We start from the raw sequence: 22,647 nt of genomic DNA on the forward strand, positions 1-22,647 counted from the left end.
GACAGCCCTATCAATGACGCAAACAACTTGAGCCAATTCATTGTCACATGCTCATTAACCTAAACGAGCCACTCTCTCATGCTTGTTAAACTAAAATATGTCAGCAGTGTGTCTGGTGATATGTGTTTATAACCTTAGGACTCCAGTTCCCAGTATGCACCAGAAGTAGGGGTGTAACGGATCACCTAAGTCACGGATCGGATCGTGTCACGGTTTTTGAGTCACGGATCGGATCATTCATACAAATAAAAATAAAAAGCTTTTTCCTCGAATTCTGTAAAAACACCACTTTCACTGTGTAAAACCCAACAACATTCAAGATGTCAAAACTGGTATATATATATATGTGTGTGTATATATATATATATATATATACATACCATATTCTACACTCAAACATTAGGCTACATATTAAACAGAAACACACATTCAATGTGTGAATGTGCAATAATACTATGTGCAATATGACAACCCTCGTGCACATAAGGTTCAGAGATAGGAAATGTTAGGATATTTATAGCATAGCATAGAGTACAGCACAGTGTTTTATTTGTATAGTAGATAGTGTACAGGGCTCTACAGTGCGACCATTTCACTCGCATTTGCGACTAAAAATACATCTGTGCGACTAGAGAAATAAATTCACGAGCACACGTGCGAGTACAGATATTATTATTTATTTATTTATTTTTTATTTATTTTTTAATTCTAAAAATAAATCTGCGCGAACCGTGTGGCCACATTTTAAGCCGTCAGCCAGCCCGCTACGACCACGGGAAGTCATGTTAAAAGTGAAGTTACTTCTGTTAAACTGGCGCTAAGCTAACATCGCTAATCGCTAACTCCCTTTTGGGCCTTAAAGAGACAAGCGCCCTTTTCTCATCTCAAGCTTCATTAGCTTCATTAGCTCACCACATCTACAGATTTGGTCCCACACACTCCAGATTTGAACCCAAGGTTACAACCAGGGTTAAATACCCAGGGTAGAAAGTAGAAAGCTCTCAGACCTTCAGAACCCATTGAAAGTAGTGGAGGTACTCCAGAAGTCCAAATGCATCTCTAATCCTAGGAAACCCTAGGAAGCAAGTTGCCTAATGGCATGAAAATGCAACATGTTGTACTTGAGTGTGGCAGAGAGGTGGGACCCCCGGGGATGGTGGTGTGCTAACAGCTAGCCGCCGCAGAGGCACCGTGCTGGGCTGGCCACCTCCACATGTCACCACCCCGGGCAGCATGGGGCTGGGGACTGGTCATCTGGATGTGGGGTAGTTTAATACCCCTAGATGTGGAGTTGTCTGGCCACCGTGTGTGACTGATGTAGCCTGACCCAGCAGCAGGGAGGTGGGCAGCATGGAGACAGACCTCTGCATGGCCTGGCTGGGCTGCTAGCTGACAGACCTAGCCCTAAAGCCTGGCTGGGCTGCTAGCTGCTAGCTGACAGGCATGACATGGATGAATGAATGAACATGCTGCTAACCAGGAGAACTTGACACAGCTAGTTACCATAATACAATGCCATCAACTCTGCGTCTAGTAGGGCTGTAGGCATGGGCCAATGTGTGATTTTGGTGCACAAATTGCAAAATCACTAATAAAAATGTGTTATAATTACATTTTTCACTGTGCTCCTAAATTTCTTTGTGTGCCCCTAACATTTTTCATTTAGGAGCACATGTGCTCCTAGTGAAAAAGGTTAGCGTAGAGCCCTGGTGTATATAGCCTTTATTTATGTAAACCAGCTCTTTTCCCTTCTTGTTTTTAGTATTTTTTTCCTAGCACCAGGGGAGCCCCCCCTCACAAATTTCGTTGTATGGTACCGGTACTATATTAATGACAATAAAGACCATTCATTCATTCATTCATTCATTCATTCAACTTAAATGATGCAGTAGGAGAGAGGGAGGAGGCACCTGGTTGCAGCAGTGAATCACTGGGCTCTTAGCAGACAAATAAACATGTTTTCTGCTACTTTTAACTATATAATAAAGTGAAACCTTACTTTAAACATGTTATGAAAAAATTGACTACATTATCAGAAGTTATCAAGCTGCCTTTTTCGTGCCTCCCGTCAACACTCCCGTCAAATGTGTGGCCATGCTCGTACGACTTTCTCGTTGCACAACGCTTAAACACCGTAACTTTTTTATCAACCACACTTCCAATGACACTGTCCCGTCATTGTTATAATTGACAAAGAAGCCAAAGTGTTCCCATACATGGGATTTAAATGACGAGGGAGGCATTTCGAGTTCTTCTCTGTCGCCAACATTAGCAGCACTCGCCATGAAACACTTGGGCTGCGTTCGTAAATTTGCTCTGAGAGCGCCGGAGAGCACACTGGGTCCGACGTCATAAAGGGACCAAGTAATTTGATTGGGCGTTCCATGAATGCTGATCAGATTCCAGAGCGAATTTACGAACGCAGCCTTGTTGTTCTGGATTTTTTTCCCCCATTATCAACCTATCATTGCGCTTTAGAGTCAAAGAAAGCACGCAACTGTCGCGTCTATCTTTTCATGGCAACTCTACATTGTGATTTACAAGGGATATTAACTAATATTAAGTAATATTATTACTTGGTTACATTTTGCAATTGATCCGCGGTACACATGCGTGCCGAACCGTGGGGGGCGATCCGTACGGATCACGGATTATCCGTGATGTGTTGGAGTGCCACTTGCTTTGGAGCCAAGGCCTCTGAACAGAGCCACAAGCCATAGTGGTTGAAATCTTTCCCTATGAAATGGGACAACCCTTCAAGACCCTGATACGTCATCAGTAGTGTCATAGAAAAGCATTGACGCTCGGTTTTACACTATTAACGGATCAAAGTCATCAAACAAAAAAGAACAATGCTTCATTATCAGACCATGGCAGAATAGGTGATCTGTAGGCTATCATCCTGTGCTCCTACCCTGCCAGTCTGCACTGAGATAGGAAAACCATGCAAGAACTTCGCGGCTGAACTTAAGGTAAATTTCAGGCATCATCTGCCATCAAAGGGGGGAATGCAACATGAAGTATGTCAAAATGCGCCAGTATCATGCACAGCTCAGCCTTAAAACATGTAACGTTAGATAGATAACATTAGACACGGAGGGCAGATTTATTTTCATGGCGTTCCGAAATCCGATGTGACAGGAACGCTGGAGAAACAGCCGCTGTTAGTCAGAACAGGATATAACCCATCAATAATATTACATAATAACAACTGCTTGGATTAGATTGCGTGTTTTGGTTTAATAAGTGCCATAGTTATAGCGTCATATGCCATCAAAGAGGAGAAATGCGACATGAAATAGGTCCTAACGCGTGACTATCATTCACAAATCAGCCTAATGTTTGATAGATAACTTTACATCTAGTGATGCTCCGATCTGATCGGCGCCGATCGGTATCGGCCGATATGGCCTTGATCGGTTTTGATCGGAGTTCTCAAAACGGCCGATCAAACACGACCGATCAGTTTACAAAATGGCGTCGCCAGTCTGGAAATATTACACAGTGTCGGAAAGAGACAACAAATATGCCGTTTGTAATGTCTGCTCAAAAGAAATACCTCGCGGAGGGACGCACGCAAGGTCTTTCAATACCACGAATATCATACGGCATTTGCTGCGTTCGTCGATTCGCTCAGAGAGCGCCGAAGCGCACACTGGGCTCGACGTCATAAAGGGACCGAGTGCTTTGATTGGACGAGAGGCGTTCCACGAGTGCTGGTCAGAGTTCCAGCGCGACTTCACGAGCGTAGTGTAGGTAGTGGTTCGTCGATTCGCTCAGAGAGCGCCGAAGCGCACACTGGGCTCGACGTCATAAAGGGACCGAGTGCTTTGATTGGACGAGAGGCGTTCCACGAGTGCTGGTCAGAGTTCCAGCGCGACTTCACGAGCGTAGTGTAGGTAGTGTTCAGCGACGTCATGTGACCCCGCGAGCAGGAAGTCACTTGGCCCATAGCAACAACTATTAGCGCGTGAGTTTTAGGTCTTCCTCTGTGCACCTTGCACAAGTGTAGATAGCGAGCGACTTTTCAGCATAGCAGGACATATTTTAGATGATAAGAGGAACAGGCTGAGTGCCAAAAACGCTGAGATGCTTGTATTTCTCAAGGCTAATCTGCCAGTGATGCTGCTTAATCAGAAGTAAGGTTTGAGTCTGAAATCTCCTTAGGTGCAATGTTTTGTTTTTTTGTTTTATTGGTTATTGCTGACTTGCTGTCTTATCTCCTCCTAAATATGACTTGAAACTGACTGACTTGAAACAGTATTTTATATTTGGCTATAGCCTGTTTATGTTGCAGTTTAGTTTGGGTATGTTTATTGTTCCTCAGGAAAGCTACAGTATAAGCAAGTTCTCTAAGAGCCCCTAGTTCCTCTCATTCGAGTGGAATGTTGCACATTTGATGTGACAGTGTACATTTTATTTATTATGATTTTTATTTTCACATTTTATTTGTTTTTCCTGAAGTAAGCTACAGGTGGTTGTGAATTCAATAAAACAGATGGTCGTCAATTCATGATACTTTCTCATCTCCTAATTTCATTTGAATACTTAATATACAATGTCAATGGTGTTAAGAATAATTAAAAACATAAATAATGCTACACAATAAATAGAATGCTTCAATTGCCATTTTCGACGCTGTGATCGGTGATCGGTGATATCGGATCGGCAGATCACTGATTCCAGTGATCGGTGATCGGTGATCGGCACCAAAAACCCTGATCGGAGCATCTCTATTTACATCAAATCCATCACCCGCTGTCAAACGACACATGTAAGATTTTTTATTATTATTTTTAAACAGGATTGTACATCTGAGAAATGTGAATCGCGCTCCGATGACATGGTGTATTTCTATGGGGAGGCTGTGCCTGGCGCTTCTATTGGACAGGGACGCCGGGGCGCTCATACAATCTCTGCGTTTGTTACAGAGGAACAGGGTGACAAACGCACAGATATGAGTGCTCCATTGTCTTGCTTTTGGTAGTCTAATGGAAGTGCCCAGGTAACAGTTTAGCTATTATTGTCCTCTACTGCTGAGCACCAAAACCCTCAGATCTTAAACTTGGCTGAAGCGTGCTGGACCTTGGAACGTTGTATTTCTATGTTAAGCATAGGCACAGCACATCGGCATATATTGGTTATTTTTAGTTATATATTTTTAGTTATGCTTGTTATATAAAAAAAGGTCTACAATGCATTGAATGACATTAAACTAAGATAATGAGATAATTTTCATAATTTTCTAATCTTTATTACCAAGTAATCACAGAGTAAAAAGTAATGACATGTGTGGTTGTCTTCCGCATTGCCTAGAGCGGAATCAGATTTCTGTAGATGATTCGCAATGCATCCTGGGAGGTAGGGTTATGGCTCCGAAATCTAACGTGGTCCCAAAAAATCTCCAAACTGAGCCGTGGATAGCCCTCCCCCTCCCCCCTAGCCCCCGATGAAAACATGAAACGGAGCAGGAGGGGTGAAACAGAGTCATAGGGGTGAATTGGGATCGGGCCTTACTGTGCATCACGTAGCAGAGCATGGCGAGTTTGAAGAGCTGACCGCAGAGAAGGAGAAGAAAAAGGCAGAGAAAGTGTACAGACACAACTCGGCCAGCCTAGCAAAAGGTTTGTGGAGATTTTTAAAAAGACTTTTAAAACATTTAGGCCTAGGCCTCGCTTTATCGGATGCTCTAAATGTCAATTGTCTCATCCACACTAATTTTCTTTTTTTTATTATCCTATTAGTATTAGGCTATTATTTGATAGGTATCGGCAGTATATCGGCCGATATTTCTCATAGATTATCTGTGATCGGTATCGGTGGCAAAAAACAGTATCGGGGCAGAAGTGACAACATCTCTGGGGTCTGTAGAATATAATGACTGAACACAGAGTTCAAGAGAGACTTATCAATGCCACAATAGAAGAGACCAAAGAGGCACTGTCAAACTAAGTATTGACTGTTACAGTAGTACACTATTAACACCATAGAGCACTGACTAGGAGTTGTCCAATGAATACCATTTTAACATTAGCAAATTCATCACATGAACTTACCACCCAAACCCAGGGAGTCTGTGGACTTGTGTTCAGACATGGTAGCTGGGCTGTGAGGTGGATCTGTGTAGTAAACAAAGGAAGAGGCAGACATAGTGGAGAGTTAATTTCACAAACATACAAATGACCAGAAGATATGCACTACTATGAGATGCTGTAGTAAAGCGTCTTCAACATTGACTGAACAGAAGAACAGAAAAGGTGGTCTGGTTTTCTAAGAAGAATGAAAAATAAAAGTATGGGGTTAGCTTACCAAACGGGTACATACACCTTACGATCAGTGCCTGGGCCAGCTCCATCTGACCCTAACCCTATCACTGCCTGGGTCAGTCTGACCCTAACCCTATCACTGCCTGGGTCAGTCTGACCATAACTCTATCACTGCCTGGGTCAGTCTGACCATAACTCTATCACTGCCTGTGTCAGCTCCATCTGACCCTAACCCTATCACTGCCTGGGTCAGCTCCATCTGACCCTAACCCTATTACTGCCTGGGTCAGTCTGACCCTAACCCTATCACTGCCTGGTTCAGTCTGATCCTAACCCTATAACTGCCTGGGCCAGCTCCATCTAACCCTGACCCTATCACTGTCTGGGTCATTCTGACCCTAACACTATCACTGCCTGGCCAGCTCCATCTGAGCTCCCTTGAGTGGCGTGACCTGGCGGTGGTCTATATGATAGTTTGTTCAGGTTTGTGGTTTTTGGTTGGTTGGTCCGGTAACAGAACCAAAATGTGCGCACTCGTTCACACACATTTATCAACAGTGATTCACACCAATATTTCTCAATAAAAACCAGACCATATGAAATGTAAAGGAAAGGAAGGAAATGGAGAGAACTATCTAAATATCACTTTCCACTCATCCTAACATTAGACAACTTCATAACATTAACTTACCATCCATCTCCTCCACATCCTCTACTCTTTCCTCCTCTTTCACCATCATGTCTTTCTCCACCACTTCTTCTCCTCCTTCCTCTTCTGTCACCTTCACTTCCTCCTCCCCCTCTTTCACTACCACATTGAGTTCCAGTGTTTGACTGCAGTCCTCCAGCTTTACTGCCACCATCTCTGGACCCCGCTCTGTGCTTGTCTGGGCTGGAGAACCACAGCCAGAACCCAGGGACTCTGTAGACTTGTGTTCAGACATGGTAGCTGGGCTGTAAGGTGGATCTGTGTAGAGTAAACAAAGGAAGAGGCACATATAGTGGAGAGTTAATTTCACAAACATACGGATTACCAAAAACCTAACAGAGGTTAGGCACTACTATGAATTGTTGTGCTAAAGCGTCTTCCACATTGACGGGGCTGCGGCCTGATTCTCTACCCCTCTCTCTGAATGGTGCACTCTACACTGGATGGAAGACTGGTCTAAGCAATATGGTGAACTCTCGTGCTAACACCAATCAAATGTTTTTGAATGCGCCCAGGATTCGAAACCAAGGCTAAATCCTGTTTCCCTTTTTCACCCCTAGCCCTTGTTCTGGAGAGCCACTCTCTTTTCGGCTTGCCCCTCAGAACAGTTGCAAGGGATAGTGGTTGAAAGCTTCCCCTATGAAATGGGATAACCCTTCAAGTCCCTGATACGTCATCAGTAGTATCATAGAAAAGCATGAACGCTTGCAATTCTACATCAGCATACTAGCGATTTTTTGTTATGCTTGTGATAAAGAAGAGGTCTAGAATACATTGAAAGGACATTAAACTAAGATAATATGATGATTATCATCACTTTTACAAATGTATTAAAGAAGAACATAATGACCTTTGTGGTTTTCTTTTGTTGCTTGTGCGTTCGCCACTATCTTATCGATGATTCGCAAGGCATTCTGGGAGATTTCTCATAACACTACATTTGGAGTGTGCCTCTGAAACAACTCTGTTTGGAGGGCCATGTAGCCCTAACACTTCACCCTACCCCTCTATCCCAACAAGAATCGGGACACTCTACCCCTACTTGTGAATGCGCAAAATGGAGGGGTAGGGCAAAACTGTAGGGGCAAGGGGTGTGTTGGGATTGGGCCTTACCATCTACGATCTAGCTACAGCTACATTAAAGTCAGTGTGTCTAGCTACAGCTACATTACAAGGTTGCTCACTTTATATAATAATACAAGGTTTCTCACATGATATAATAATAGCTATTGAAACGCCTCCTTACAGTTGTAAAGTAGAACGCAGTTCGCTAGCTACTTAGCACTCTCCATAGCTTGACATTGAGAGCTAGCTAGCTAGCATATCCATGGTGTTTCCATGTTCAAAACGCATTTTGGTGCTCAGCCCGGCTAGCATCCCATATGCCTCAGTCATCAAGATAACTTGGTCTTCACATTAAAACGGAGTAGCAGCTAGTTGCAGCCTTGAGTGTAGTAGTGTAATAAAAACGAACCTGTTCTATGAAGCTTTATCTCCGGTTGAAAACGGATGCTTAGCAACGTCCGTAGACGGTGGTTCTCCTCCTGGCAACGGGAGACTTCTCCGTGGTACTCTGACATCGTTCTTTCCACCGCCCCGAATATCTCACAAGCTGCCGCTGTTAATCGCTCGGAGATAAACACTTTCAACTGCTGTATCTCTGCCATTCTGATATCATAACAGTCTAAAAGCGATCTGGTGGTCAACACATGTGAACTTCCTGTTTCCGCGTCTTCTTCTTCGTTTTTTTTTTTTGATTGGCGGTTGGCAACTAACTTAAGTTGCATTACCGCCACCTACCGGACTGTGTGGAACGTCACATTGACAGGGGAAAGAATTATAGAAAATTGAAATAATAAGCAAAATTGGGGAGGGGCGGTGTTACATTTGATCTATTAATCCAGTTTCTTTCAAATACTTTATTATCTGGTTGTATACTTTAAATGTGTTTCCAAGTAAACTCCCTACTGTAAAACTTTCTGAATTGCTGATTTCAGTAGCTTTCTCTGTTCCTCATATTTCTCACATTTCAGCAACATATGCTGAGCAGATTCCTGGTTATTACAGTGGCACAAATGCCAGTTGGGTGTTTTCCTTTTCTATGAAGTGTGTCATTCAATCCAGTGTGACCTATCCTGAGACAGGAAATGACTGTCTCTTCTTTCCGGTTCCTGCCCATCCTACTTCCTATTCCAACTTTCTTCTGAATGCTATACAAATGTCTTCCTGTTTCATTTCTGTTCCAGTCTTCTTGCCATAATTCCTGCATGTGTGTTTTAATGATTGATTTTACCTCAGCTTTGCACAGTGTAATATCCATTTCTATTGATTCTGATTTAAGTGACTGCTTAGCTAATATATCTGCATCTTCATTTCCTTCTACCCCTACATGAGCAGGAACCCAAACAGAGCCAACATATCTGTGCTATATATTCCATACATTAACTGATGAATCCTGAAAATAATATCCTGTCTGCAAGATTTCAAAGATCTAATACTAGACAATGCTAGACAATGTTGCCCGGCTGTCTGAAGCAATTAATGCATTATTTACCCTGTTTATCTACCAACCGTTCCAATGCTGTCAAAATTGCTAGCAGCTCCACTGTGTAAATGATCGGTGGTTCTTTTTTAAATTCCTGTCTTATACTGAGGGAGATATACTGCAGCTCCTGTTTGGCCTGTCTCTGGGTCTTTTCACCCATCTGTAAAAATTAGAGCCTTGTCACTGTAGTGCAGACCAATATAGTTTTGTGCTATGTTCCCAAACTGTGCATATTTAGACTTATTTCGAAGTTCTTGTTGTATACCTAAATCTACCAGTGGATTTACAAATAACCAAGGTGGAGTCATTGAATGTGGAACTACTGGACTATACTGTACTTTATCTAAGTCACATCGTTTAGCTATTGTATTCCCTATCCATCCAAAACTCATATATTCAGTCTTATCATGCTCCCAACAGTCTTGTATGATTGGTTTAGTAGGATGTGAATTGTTCTGACCTTGTAAATTAACCCAGTATGCTAACGTAAGTTTAATTCTTCGTATCCACAGTGGCTGTTCCCCAACTTCAACTTGTATTGCTGCTACTGGGGATGTTTTAAATGCTCCACTACATATCCTAAGACCTTGAGTTTGCTGCACGTCCAACTTTTTAAGATGACTTACTGCTGCTGACATATATGCTAAACATCCATAATCTAAAGCAGCCCTCATCAATGCCTGATACACATTAAACAATGATGCTCTATTAGCTCCCCAATCTCTCCGTGCCAGGCATCTTAACACATTATTGACCTTTTTACATTTATCTTTTACTTTCTCAGTATGCTGTTTCCAGGTCAACTTTTCGTCAAATAAAACACCAAGGAATCTAATTACACTAACCTGTTGTAATGTATGCCCATATAACTTCAAAGATATTTCTTTTGATCGTTTAGAAAAACAAATACCCTGAGTTTTAGGTATTGATAATTTAAACCCCCATTCATTTGCCCATTGTTCCACCTTCTCAATTGCCGTCTGCATTTTCTTCTGTATATATTTCAGATCCGCCCCTTATCCTTATAAACCTGCAAACTGCGACACTTTAAATGAATGTGCAATAATACTATGTGCAATATGACAACCCTCATGCACATAAGGTTCAGAGATAGGAAATGTTAGGATATTTATAGCATAGCATAGAGTACAGCACAGTGTTTTATTTGTATAGTATAGTATAGTGGATAGTGTATATAGCCTTTATTTATGTAAACCAGCTCTTTTCCCTTCTTGTTTTTAGTATTTTTTTCCTAGCACCAGGGGAGCCCCCCCTCCCAAATTTCGTTGTATGGTACCTGTACTATATTAATGACAATAAAGACCATTCATTCATTCATTATCCATAAGGTCCCATCATCTGCATACAGAGATTTCCCTATTCCTTTTTCTATTTGTTCAAAAATGTCATTAATCATGATAATACTGGACTACAAACACTACCCTGTGGAGTCCCATTCTCAACCCTGTATTCCTTTGAATGTTCTGTCTATAACCTGTATTATCCTGCCAAAAAGAAAATCTAATACCCAATTATATAACCTACCGTCTAAATTTATTTAATTTGATGAGCAGTCCTTCCTTCCACAACATATCATAGGCTTTTTCAACATCAACAAAGACAGCTAACACAATTTCTTTGTTAGTTTGAGCAATCCTAATGTCTGATTCTAGACAGAATGGAATCCATAGTATTTCTTCCTCTACGAAACCCACTTTGAAAAGGGGAGAACAAATCTTTACTTTCTAAAGCCCAATTTATACTTCTGCGTCGAATTTACGCACGGCTACGCCGTAGCCTACGCAAGGGCTCTCCCAATGTATACTTCTGCGTCGGTGTACTCATAGCGGCATAATATAGATTTTTTTTGTTATGCTTGTTGTAAAGAAAATGTCTATAATGCATTGAAATGACATTAAACTAAGATAATACGATGGTTATCATACTTTCTCAAATCTTTATTAATAAGTAATTACAGTAAAAGTAAATGACATTTCTGTCATGGCTTCCGCATTTATGAGAGAGTCGGAATGTGACGCTACCAAGCGGACCAATCACAGTTCTTATAGATAACTTTACATTAAATATGTCTATCATAAATATTATTTAAACCCAACAAACAGCCATGGGGCTCCCTGTAACTAATCATTTATTTCTAAACAGGATTGTACATCTCGTAAATGTGAATCGCGCTCCTTATAGGAAGGCTGTGCCTGACACTTCCATAGGGAGCTCCGTTGGAACGGTGTACTCAAAGCGGCATAATAGCCTTTTTAATATAAAAAGTAAATGACATTTCTGTCATGGCTTCCGCATTTTGGCCTACGAGAGAGTCGGAATCATATCGGAATCATGTGCTACCAAGCGGACGAATCACAGTGCTTACGGTTGCGTAGGCACTGCCACGTAGTTAAATGTTTGGAGAGGTGTGCGTCAACCTACGCTGTAGCCTATGGCGTAGGCTGCGGGCCTACGCAAGCTACGGCATAGGCTACGCCGTCGATTTTACGCAGAAGTATAAATTGGGCTTAAATAATATGTTAGCCTTTCTGTTATCATTCGCTCCATAGCTAACTGTTAACCCTAACTGCATGGGCGTCACCACCATATATTTGGGGGGGGACGTGTCCCCCCCACCTTTGAAACAAGGTCGTTTGGACCCCCCCACATTTGCCATCAAAAATATGTTGCATGACTGGTCAGCGTTATTTTCATTGCTTCACAATCAAATCCGTTCCACTTTATGAGTAGGGGATTGCCCATATCCAGAAGTCCACTCCGCGTTTTACTTCTGTTTTTAACACGGCAGCAGCAGCATCAGACACGGAAAAAAAATTCTAAGAAGAGAAAAGTAAGTCAAAGTCATCCAAGTTTTCCCGTGAGTGGCCAAACAGCAACATTGCGTTCTCCCAAGGTCAAACACAGCCAGCTTTTCTGATAAGAATGTTAGCACCTTATGAGACATTCTCTGTATTAGCAATAGAATTAGCATAGCCTACTAGCAACCAAATACGAGCTAGATCAGCTATATGGCACTAGCAGTTTTGTTAGGCATTACTAGTGCGGTTAGACATGTTTAAATGCAGAACAGACACAGGCGAAATTTGGCCATTGCACCCACCCAAAGAATCAATTTTGCATCTGATTGCTTGAGCTAGGGTTAAAAAATAAGAAGAAAACACCTGTTCCATTTATTTTTCTATTTCTAAAATGCTTGTGATTGTATTTTTTGTATTGATGATTGTATTTCTATGTCAAATGTTCTATTAGAGAAAAACAATATGAACAAGTGCTCAATGCATCCCCATTTCTCCTGATATAGGTGGTTGAGAGTGAGAGTGAGTCAGAGGCAGGGGCAGCAGGCAGGGGCAGTGGAGACAGCTCTAATTCACTCTTTGATTTTTGTTTGTTTGTTATAGTTGTATGTTCTGCAATGCACTGAAGAGGGCTACGTTTGATTGTAATAGGCTCTGAGTAGCCTAGGTACATATTTTATGTTTCCTCATAACTTTTTATTCAATTTGTTGACTCAAAGTTACCTCATTCTTTTCTAATTCACTCTTTGATTCTTTTTGAATCTTCATATTTAATAAAGTACCCAAGTGTCAGTGTCAGGCCTCTGTGAGTTAAACCAAAACATAATAGTAGTCAGTAATTGCAGACCATGCCAGCTCCAAGGGAAAACAAAGAAAGAGGGAGATTATTTTGGGTGTAAAACGCACCAGAATGCAGGAAATTGAATCTACTATTTAAAAAATATCGGGGGGGGGGACCCCAGACCCCCCGAAAAATAAGTGTCCCCCCCACATTCAAAAAGCTGCTGACGCCCATGCCTAACTGTGATGTGAGTGCAATTGGTCTATAGCTTGATGGATCTGATGAGTCTTTACCAGGTTTTAGAATAGGTACAATGACTGACTGTTTCCATTCATTCGGAAACTTCATTAAACAACTTTAATACTACACATAATGTATAATCATTCATGGGCTAACATACAATAACAAATACCATCTTTCCCTGGTGATGATTGCCTACACACATTTACAGCCCTTTTTAATTCAAACATGGTAAATGGTAGATCTAAACTGTCACTTGTTGCACTCCTCTTCATATTAACACCGATATTCTGAGCAAGAGTTGTATCCCTACTTTGTCTAGCGTTAACTGATACATTTCCTGAACTTTCACTAGTGTTTCTGCCAGAAGTTCTACCTTTTCTTTATTACTTACTGCTGACTTATTGCTACCTGTCAACACTGGTATTACATAATTCCTCTTAATTCCACTCATACTTCGGATCATTCCCCATATATCGGACAGCTTGACACACATTAGTAGTAAAATTAAAGATGTTAGAAACATCCTGATTATTGTGGCATAACAGACGTTTAGATACACTTGCTGTTGTTTTAATGATGTTTAATGGTGTTCTATGGGCCTACAGGTCTGTTACTCTATTCATGTTGCATGTGTGTCTTTGTGAGAAAGGATCTGTTATAAAATCATCAGACCTGTGTCTTTCTCTTGTGGACTGTGTTAAGTAAAATGTATTATATGTGTCCTCAGTTGAATATGGATTGTGTTTGTTCTATGCCCAGGTTGGTGAGGGGATGCAGTGCTGTTGTTGTACCACTGGGGGGTGCTGCATAAGACTGCAGGCTTGTGTGTTTATGTTGATGTATTGATGCACTTGTCCGAGTTGTTGTCTACCATTCCAAGTTAGCTCGGCTGAGCGAAAAATATGTACTTTTGGTGAGGAGAAAATAAAACCATGCCCGAGGGCAAAACAGTTCATCGTCTCCAATATTGATGACGTCACCAAATCTGCTCCACTGGTGGTGGCAGAGTCCATGCTGAAGAACTCTGACAATTTATTACGGAGGTTGTTGCCGTACAGCCTCAACGTGGCGGCGAAGAGCCTCTGCCTCCCGCCGGGACATCCACCGGGCTGGTCGATGGAGGACGCAGCGTAGTGAACTCCGGCGTCGCCCGCCTCCACGGCCTGCTCTGTCACGGCCTTCACATCCGCGACGAATGTGTCGACGATCTTGTTCGCCTCAGCATCAAAATCGTCGTCGAAAGCATGAGAGCCACACACTCTTCTCAGAAGAATTCCACTGACAGCCCTTGAGGCTTGCGTGTGGAACTCTTCACTACCGATGATGGCCAGGTCATGCTGACTCACCACATCCTCAGACGCTCCAGCATCACGGGGGGTAATTCTGGCCTCTTCTGAGGAATGTGAGCCATCTCGGTCGTCGCTTTGGGACAGCAACTGTATACTCAGTGCCACCTCCCTGAGCAGTCCCCCTCCCAGTGTCTCCCTGCAGCCCTCCATGGTCTCAACAAGGGCGGCCATTACCTCACCTGTCAATGGAGCAAGGATCCCTTCAATACCGACCTCCATACTTATCTGCTCCACTGAGGGAACCTGTCCGGTGACCCCGAACGCCTGGAGAGTGCCAGAGATCACACGCACCATCTCCTCGGTGGCCGGCACGGCGTTCTTGCTCTCGGTCATCACTGGGGACGACCTTCCAGAGGGGCTGTAGGCCACAACCACTGAGAAGGCTGAGTTCAGCTGGCTGAGTGTTTCCCCTACCAGAGCTCTGGTCAGTTCAGGTGAGGAAGACGTGTCGTCACCCAGGGCCTGGATAACGGTGTCCGCCGTCACCCCAAAGAAGACCTTCAGGGGGTCACTCACAGGCTCCCTCTGCAGGGACGTGTTGGAGCTACAAACACAAACATAAACATGAACACTACAGTCTGATGTCTGTCTCTGCTGTATGCCTGAAGAAGGTGTGGCTATGAAAGATCGAAAGCTCGCAATAAAACATTCGTTTTTGCACAGTTTTGAGTGTGCGGATGCTGTTTCTATTCATTCCATTTGATACTCTTCAGCTCCAGCACCTCAGCTAAGTCTGATTACGGATGAGCGGTGGTATCTCCACTATTTAGCTTAAATTCACAAAAGATGGTCACATTCTATTTCCCTTCAGTTTTTAAACCTCCTGCGGCTAACGAGGCCTGTCAATGAGGGTCTTTCTATGCTGTAGTTGATAAACCTCTAAAAACAAAAAGAATAGCTGGGCCACTTAAAGTTGGGCCACTTCATCAGTGGATGTGTAAATGAGCCTTACCTCGGGGGAGAGACCAGAGCGGCTCCAGACTCCTGGCCCTGGGGGCTGGTACTGGAGGAGCGCTCTGGGTCGGACCCGGGGGGTGAAGACTTCTCCTCCTCCTCTTCTGTGTCCTTCTGCTCAATGATCAATGCTAATGTTATCTCATCTCACACCACATACATCCTGCGTGACTTAAGACACAGAGATAAACAAGCTGCTAGGCTGGGGTTCAGACCTATGTACTAATGGTATGGTAGAGTGTGAGAGGCTCACTGGAGCAGGGTCAGAATGGCGGCGGCTGTGGCGCAGGAGGTAAAGCCGGTAAAGCTGCTGTCTAATGATCACACTATTAATTCATATTAGTAATATTCTGCTGTGGACCCTTCAACCCGGCACTCAAAGTTAGAACCCGACCCTAAATCCCACAAGTACATTTTGTTTTGTGTATCACTTAAAATATTGTACAACGCCTCCATTGTTTACTATGTAAAATATTGCATTATCTCACGTCTGTGCAGATTTCTATCTGAATCTGAAGCTCACCTTTTAACTAATGATGTCTTTCACACCTAACAGGTAACTTGGTAAACATGAAGAAAATGGAGTCCAGGATTTGGTAGGTTCCCAGGTAAACTTGTTTCTTCCACATACCCTCAAAATGTCACTGAAATTAGGACGGATATTTGGAAATAATCTGACACTCCTCCTCACCATGTACATGTAGAGCCCACTCGCACATACACAGAGGTAGACACACACTGATACACCTCTGCTGCTCATTTAGAGATGCCCAGCCCAGACCTCATGCTCCTAGATGGACTACTCATGTTTAGTCTGAAGTCTGCGCCCCAGGCCTGCACTGCAGCCATCTGCAGTTGTTAAGGTTTATTTTCCGCTTAAAATCTTCTCATCAGAAAATTAAACATGTGCTCAATTGGATTTAAATCTGAAGATTGTCTTTACCAGTCAATAACTTTCCGCTTTTTGGGCTTGAAAAACTCCCTAGTTGCCTTGACAATATGATTGGTCTCATTGTCTTACATGATGAAGTGCCATCCAGTGAAGTTGGAAGTGTTTGCTTGTGGTCGAGCAGTCAAGATGTTTCTGTACACTTAAGAATATTCTGCTGGGGACATCTGATTATTTTATTTTTTGTATCTTCGACTTAAGAATCAATGAGAACGTTTTAGAAAATACATGACATAAAACACAGTGCTATCGCCTAGCTAGCAAGAGTGTTGTCAGATCCGTGATGTGGTCATGTAAGGGAGGGAGGAGAGGTGTAGCCTCAGCCCTGGCTGTGTTAGCTCGAGTTGTTAGCCGGTTAGCTCGAGTTGTTAGCTGGTTAGCTCGAGTTGTATGTAAAACAGTCTAATGATCACAAGGTCGGCAGATCGGCGGTTTGAGCCCTGGCTGGCCACATGTCGGCTTTAAGGAGTAATAATAATAACATGTATTTGTATACATGTATTTGTATACTTTTCCTGCCAACGTTTCAGCTCAAAGTGCTTTAATCATTATATAATCATCCCTTAATTATTTAGTAATTTAAAGGCAATATTAAAAAAATATTTTTAGTCTTGACTTGAACATATTTGCTGAGGTTGCATCCCTAATGTAAACTGGCAGTGCATTCCACAATTTGGGTGCATAAAATGAGAATGCAGCCTCACCAAATCTCTTCTTTTGTACATGTGGTACACAGAGAAAACCAGCATCAGAAGACCTGAGAGCTCTATTGAGCTGATATGCTAGCAAAAGGTCTTTCAGATATTCTGAAAATATATGTAAAATAAATGTAGGAGTGGAGTATTTCCTATTCGGTGTCAATGAATCAGTCTGGTAATGTGGATGATTAAATCCAACTGTGAAATGAGAAAAGACAAGGAATACAATAGATTGAATGCACAGAATCAAACATTTATTGACTCATTCAGGTGGGCTTCTGGGTCTTCTTGGAGGTCTTCTTGAAGGGGTTGAGGGCTGATGCCATCCTCCTGAAGACGGCCGCTAGGGACAGGAGGGGGGGGGGGGGAGAGAGAGACATTAACGTAACACAGAATTCTTGGTTTTTCAAGGATTACATTGTCTCATAGTGTATTGGTGCTTGTAGTAATGTTGAGGATTAGCTGATTCATGCAGTATCAACCCTATAGCAGAAGGATCTTCCAATCAGTCGACTTACAGAAGCAGTCTTGAACCTCGGGCTCCTGGTCCTCCTCTGGGTCAGCAGACTTCCAGATGCAGCCTTCAGCCTTGGGCTCCTCTGCTTCCTCTGGGGCTGGGCTGTCCTTCTTCTTACTCTGCTTGGAGCTCTGTGAAAGTATTACAAAACAAAGTAACATGTTTACATGATAGGCCTATCTATCTATCTATAATTAATGGAATTGGTAAGACACCATGGGCCCTATTATACACTTCATAAGTATTAAGCAATAAGACGAGGCGGTAGATCTAAACGTAAGACGTGGAGGCGTGGTCAAGGCCACTTTGCTATTATGCGTGCGGTAGTGGGCGCCTAAAACCCGGCGCTAAGCAAAGAAATTAGTCATGGGTGTGTTTTGGGCGTCTTCTCAATCAACCCAATCAGCGTGCCAGGTGCCATTCCCTTTAAGAACCGGCTGCGTTGAGTCATTAGCGCTATGCTATTATGGAAGTCCTAAGAAGGAGGTCAGCGCGCTTCTCTGCCTCTCCCTTCTGAAATAAAGCATTTATACTGTGACCGTAATTGACGTCTTGCCGTGGAGCCACGTGCGTGTTCATGTGTGCCCACATGCATGCGCAAACCGCGGAGGCGCGCTCGTGTTTCAAAACGTGCATGAAGTCTAAACTTAAGAACTTTTCAAACCACTTCTTAGCGATAGGAGCAAAGTCAGATCGCATAATAGCAGGGGCGCCTAGTGCACTTCATTAACATATGAACACTCCCACAATGAGTAATATATGCACGGGAGTATTACGTCTTATGTGTGGGCGCCTATCGACACCGGCATAATAGCAGTAGCACGTATGAAGCGCATAATAAGGGTGGCGGTAGGTCTTAACCTGGCGGTGCGTCTTAATTAAGGCATAAGACGGCAAGTTAAGAAGTGCATAATAGGGCCCCATAACTCCTAAAACACTGTGTATGAGAGGAGATTGTGTATATAGATGACAGATCTATAAGATCAAACATTGAACGGTCTTAATGTTTACAGAGACTTAAATGTCAAACTCGGACAGGAATGTATGAAGTACAGTAACATCTGGTTTACCTTGAAGCCGGCCTTGAGCTGGCTGAACTTGGGGAGGAACTTGAGGAACCTGGACCTCTTCTTTCCTTTGGCCTCAGCCTGGGCCGCCTCAGCCTCAACCTCAGATCCGGTCGCCATCACGCTACTCTGGCACCCACCGGTACCAAAGAGCGTGGGGGAGGGGGGACATGTGGCAGGCAGACAGTCTGTCTTCTCCAGACAGACCGTGACTTGCTGGACCAGGGCCTTTGTGAACAGGTTCACAGTCTGTTCGTAGACCTGTGAGCTGGAGGAGACACTGGAGGAGGCTTTCTGATCCAAGCCCCACGACGTGGGAGGGACGAGGAGAGTAGCCAACAACCGCTTCACCGACTCCTCAGCGAAAGCGTGGATCACCACAGAGGAAGAGAGTCCTCTTGTTACTCTCCCTCTTTGGGTGTGTTTTAGAAGAGCAGAGTCTGAGTGACTTGTTCCCGCATGGTCCACAGAGATCTTTCCATGTTCAACCATCAGGCTGTTCAGGCGGTCGACCAGGTCACTGGACAGAGCCTGGACCTTCCCTTGGGAAAGGAGCTCCTCCAGTCTATCCAGAGGGGCAGTGAGGTCAGACGATGGGGCTGCCTGCTGCAGCTCTGCAGGACTGAACATGGCGTCCACAAAGGCAGCCATGGTGTCCCGAGCACCAGCCGATGAGGATTGTAGCACCGAATCATTCCGACGATCATCATTGCCCATGTCAATTGTTGACCTACGCACATTAGGGCAACTTTTGACCGTTTGGAGCTCAGATGCAGAGGGGGTCCCAGAGAGTGTGACAGACATATCTCCCAATGTCTTCTCCGACCTCAATGTTCCAGAGGACGACGTGGATATAGAGGAGGTGGTCTTTTCTAAGTTCTCCAGCATAGTTCCCACTAAGCTGAATAACCCAGAGAGCTCACCTGTCCTGTTCAACTCGTCTGATTTTGATATCTCATCTTGGACCACACCCAGGATTTGGCTAATGCTCTTCTTTGCCAGGGCTACTTGGGGTTTGGTCTGGGGCTGCTTATGCGAAGACAGAAACTTCCTCAGCTTCTGCCGCAGACTGTTGTACAGCCTTTGTGCAGTGGACCAAATGTCTGCCTCGGACACGCTAACCCCACTCTCAGAGGCCTCCGGGTCTCTAACGCTGCCAGGCAGAAGACCAGAATCTGCAAGCCCAACAGCGTCAGGAGACTGGCCTTTCTGGAAAAGGCCTTTCAGACCGTCCACAACGGTGCCAAAAATATCCGCTGCCGCAGAGTACGTAATGGCAGCGGACGTGGTGGAAGAACCTTCGGAGTGGCTGACCCCACTGGTGACGGACTCAGAGGACTTAATGAGGACGTTCCTCACAGCGCGAGTTCCCATCCTCTTAAACTCAATGGTGGACAGATCTCTAATGACCTCATTCGGAGCGAGATTCAAACGATCCGATGACGTCGACTCGGTGGAGGAGATGTCATCTAGCCTGGCAAGAATACCCTCAACAAACTGTGAGATCTGCAGGGATTCATCTGATCGTGTCATTGGAGTAGAGGAGGACACCTCCTCTTTTGACACGTCAGTCCTGGCCAACACCACAAGCCTGCGGACCACCTCTTTAGCCTGGGTGTCCAGGAACACCTGACTGACTAGAGAGGACCCTCTAAGAGGCTCGCTACGCCCCCTACGGAGCATGGCTCCCGATAAACCTTGACCTCTCATGACCTCTGACCCCACCTCTGATAGAGTAGGCAGGCTCATGCTAGCCTGAGGGGACTTTGAGTTTGAATTTAAAAAAGCGTAGGCAGCATTAACTTCCACCGACGCCAGAGGCTCTTCTTCCTGAAGTGGGACCTGATCCTGAGCCATAACCCCAAAACGCTCATAAAACCCTCGAACCATAGCCTGTAGTCTCTTAAAGAGACTGATAGCTACAGGTGAAGATGTTATCTTAGGCCAAGCTGACTGGCAAACCACCTTTAAGTCAGAGGCGAACGTTTTGACGATTGCTGACGCCTCACGTTCCACAACCAGGGGGCTCAGGCTGGTCCGGCTTGGCAGACGGATTGTCGGCTCAGACCTACTGGTGAAGACGTCAGCAGATAGATCTCCGGGAGATCTAAGAAGCACCTCGCTAACTGACCTGGTGGCCTCAGTTTTAAACCTCTCACTACAGAGTCTATCCATAGTTGGAATCAAGGTGGTTTCGCTTAGTGCGGTGCTGCTAAAACTCGGCTTAGCACTGAGTTCAGGGGACAATCTGTAAGATTGGGTTAGCACATCCGACACAAAACCACCAACCACGAGAGACTCTTCAGATGACCTCATCCCGATAGAGGACTCAGACTCCCTTTTTGACATTGAATCAACAGTAGTCATTAGCCCTCCAATGACTTCCTTGGTGCTCTTGTCAAGAAAGGTGCAAGCCGCAAACAGCTGGTTATACTCCCTCAGAGAGGAGGTCTCTATGTCCCCTAGGCTGTTTGAGTATTTGGGTGTGTAAACCCTTAGCTGGGCTAACATATCCGCCACAAAAACACCCGCCGCGAGAGACTCGTCAGACGACCTCCTCCCGAAGGTTTGGGAGTCACATCCAGCCGCAAGCAGCTGTGAACACTCCCTCAGAGAGGAGACCTCCATGTCCTCAGAGCTGACTTCCTGTCGGGGCTCCTCCGGGGGTGATGACGTCACCAAATCTGCTCCACTGGTGGTGGCAGATTCCATGCTGAAGAACTCTGACAATTTATTACGGAGGTTGCCGTACAGCCTCAACGTGGCGGCGAAGAGCCTCTGCCTCCCGCTGGGACACCCACCGGGCTGGTCGATGGAGGACGCAGAGTCGTGAACTCCGGCGTCGCCCGCCTCCACGGCCTGCTGTGTCACGGCCTTCACATCCGCGACGAATGTGTCGACGATCTTGTTCGCCTCAGCATCAAAATCGTCGTCGAAAGTATGAGAGCCACACACTCTTCTCAGAAGAATTCCACTGACAGCCCTTGAGGCTTGCGTGTGGAACTCTTCACTACCGATGATGGCCAGGTCATGCTGACTCACCACATCCTCAGAGGCTCCAGCATCACGGGGGGTAATTCTGTCCTCTTCTGAGGAATGTGAGCCATCTCGGTCGTCGCTTTGGGACAGCAACTGTATACTCAGTGCCACCTCCCTGAGCAGTCCCCCTCCCAGTGTCTCCCTGCAGCCCTCCATGGTCTCAACAAGGGCGGCCATTACCTCACCTGTCAATGGAGCAAGGATCCCTTCAATACCGACCTCCATACTTATCTGCTCCACTGAGGGAACCTGTCCGGTGACCCCGAACGCCTGGAGAGTGCCAGAGATCACACGCACCATCTCCTCGGTGGCCGGCACGGCGTTCTTGCTCTCGGTCATCACTGGGGACGACCTTCCAGAGGGGCTGTAGGCCACAACCACTGAGAAGGCTGAGTTCAGCTGGCTGAGTGTTTCCCCTACCAGAGCTCTGGTCAGTTCAGGTGAGGAAGACGTGTCGTCACCCAGGGCCTGGATAACGGTGTCCGCCGTCACCCCAAAGAAGACCTTCAGGGGGTCACTCACAGGCTCCCTCTGCAGGGACGTGTTGGAGCTACAAACATAAACATAAACATGAACACTACAGTCTGATGTCTGTCTCTGCTGTATGCCTGAAGAAGGTGTGGCTATGAAAGATCGAAAGCTCGCAATAAAACATTCATTTTTGCACAGTTTTGAGTGTGCGGATGCTGTTTCTATTCATTCCATTTGATACTC

Source organism: Nansenia antarctica, assembly GCF_963989245.1.
Source record: "Nansenia antarctica genome assembly, chromosome: 17".
NCBI classification, from domain to species: domain Eukaryota; kingdom Metazoa; phylum Chordata; class Actinopteri; order Argentiniformes; family Microstomatidae; genus Nansenia; species Nansenia antarctica.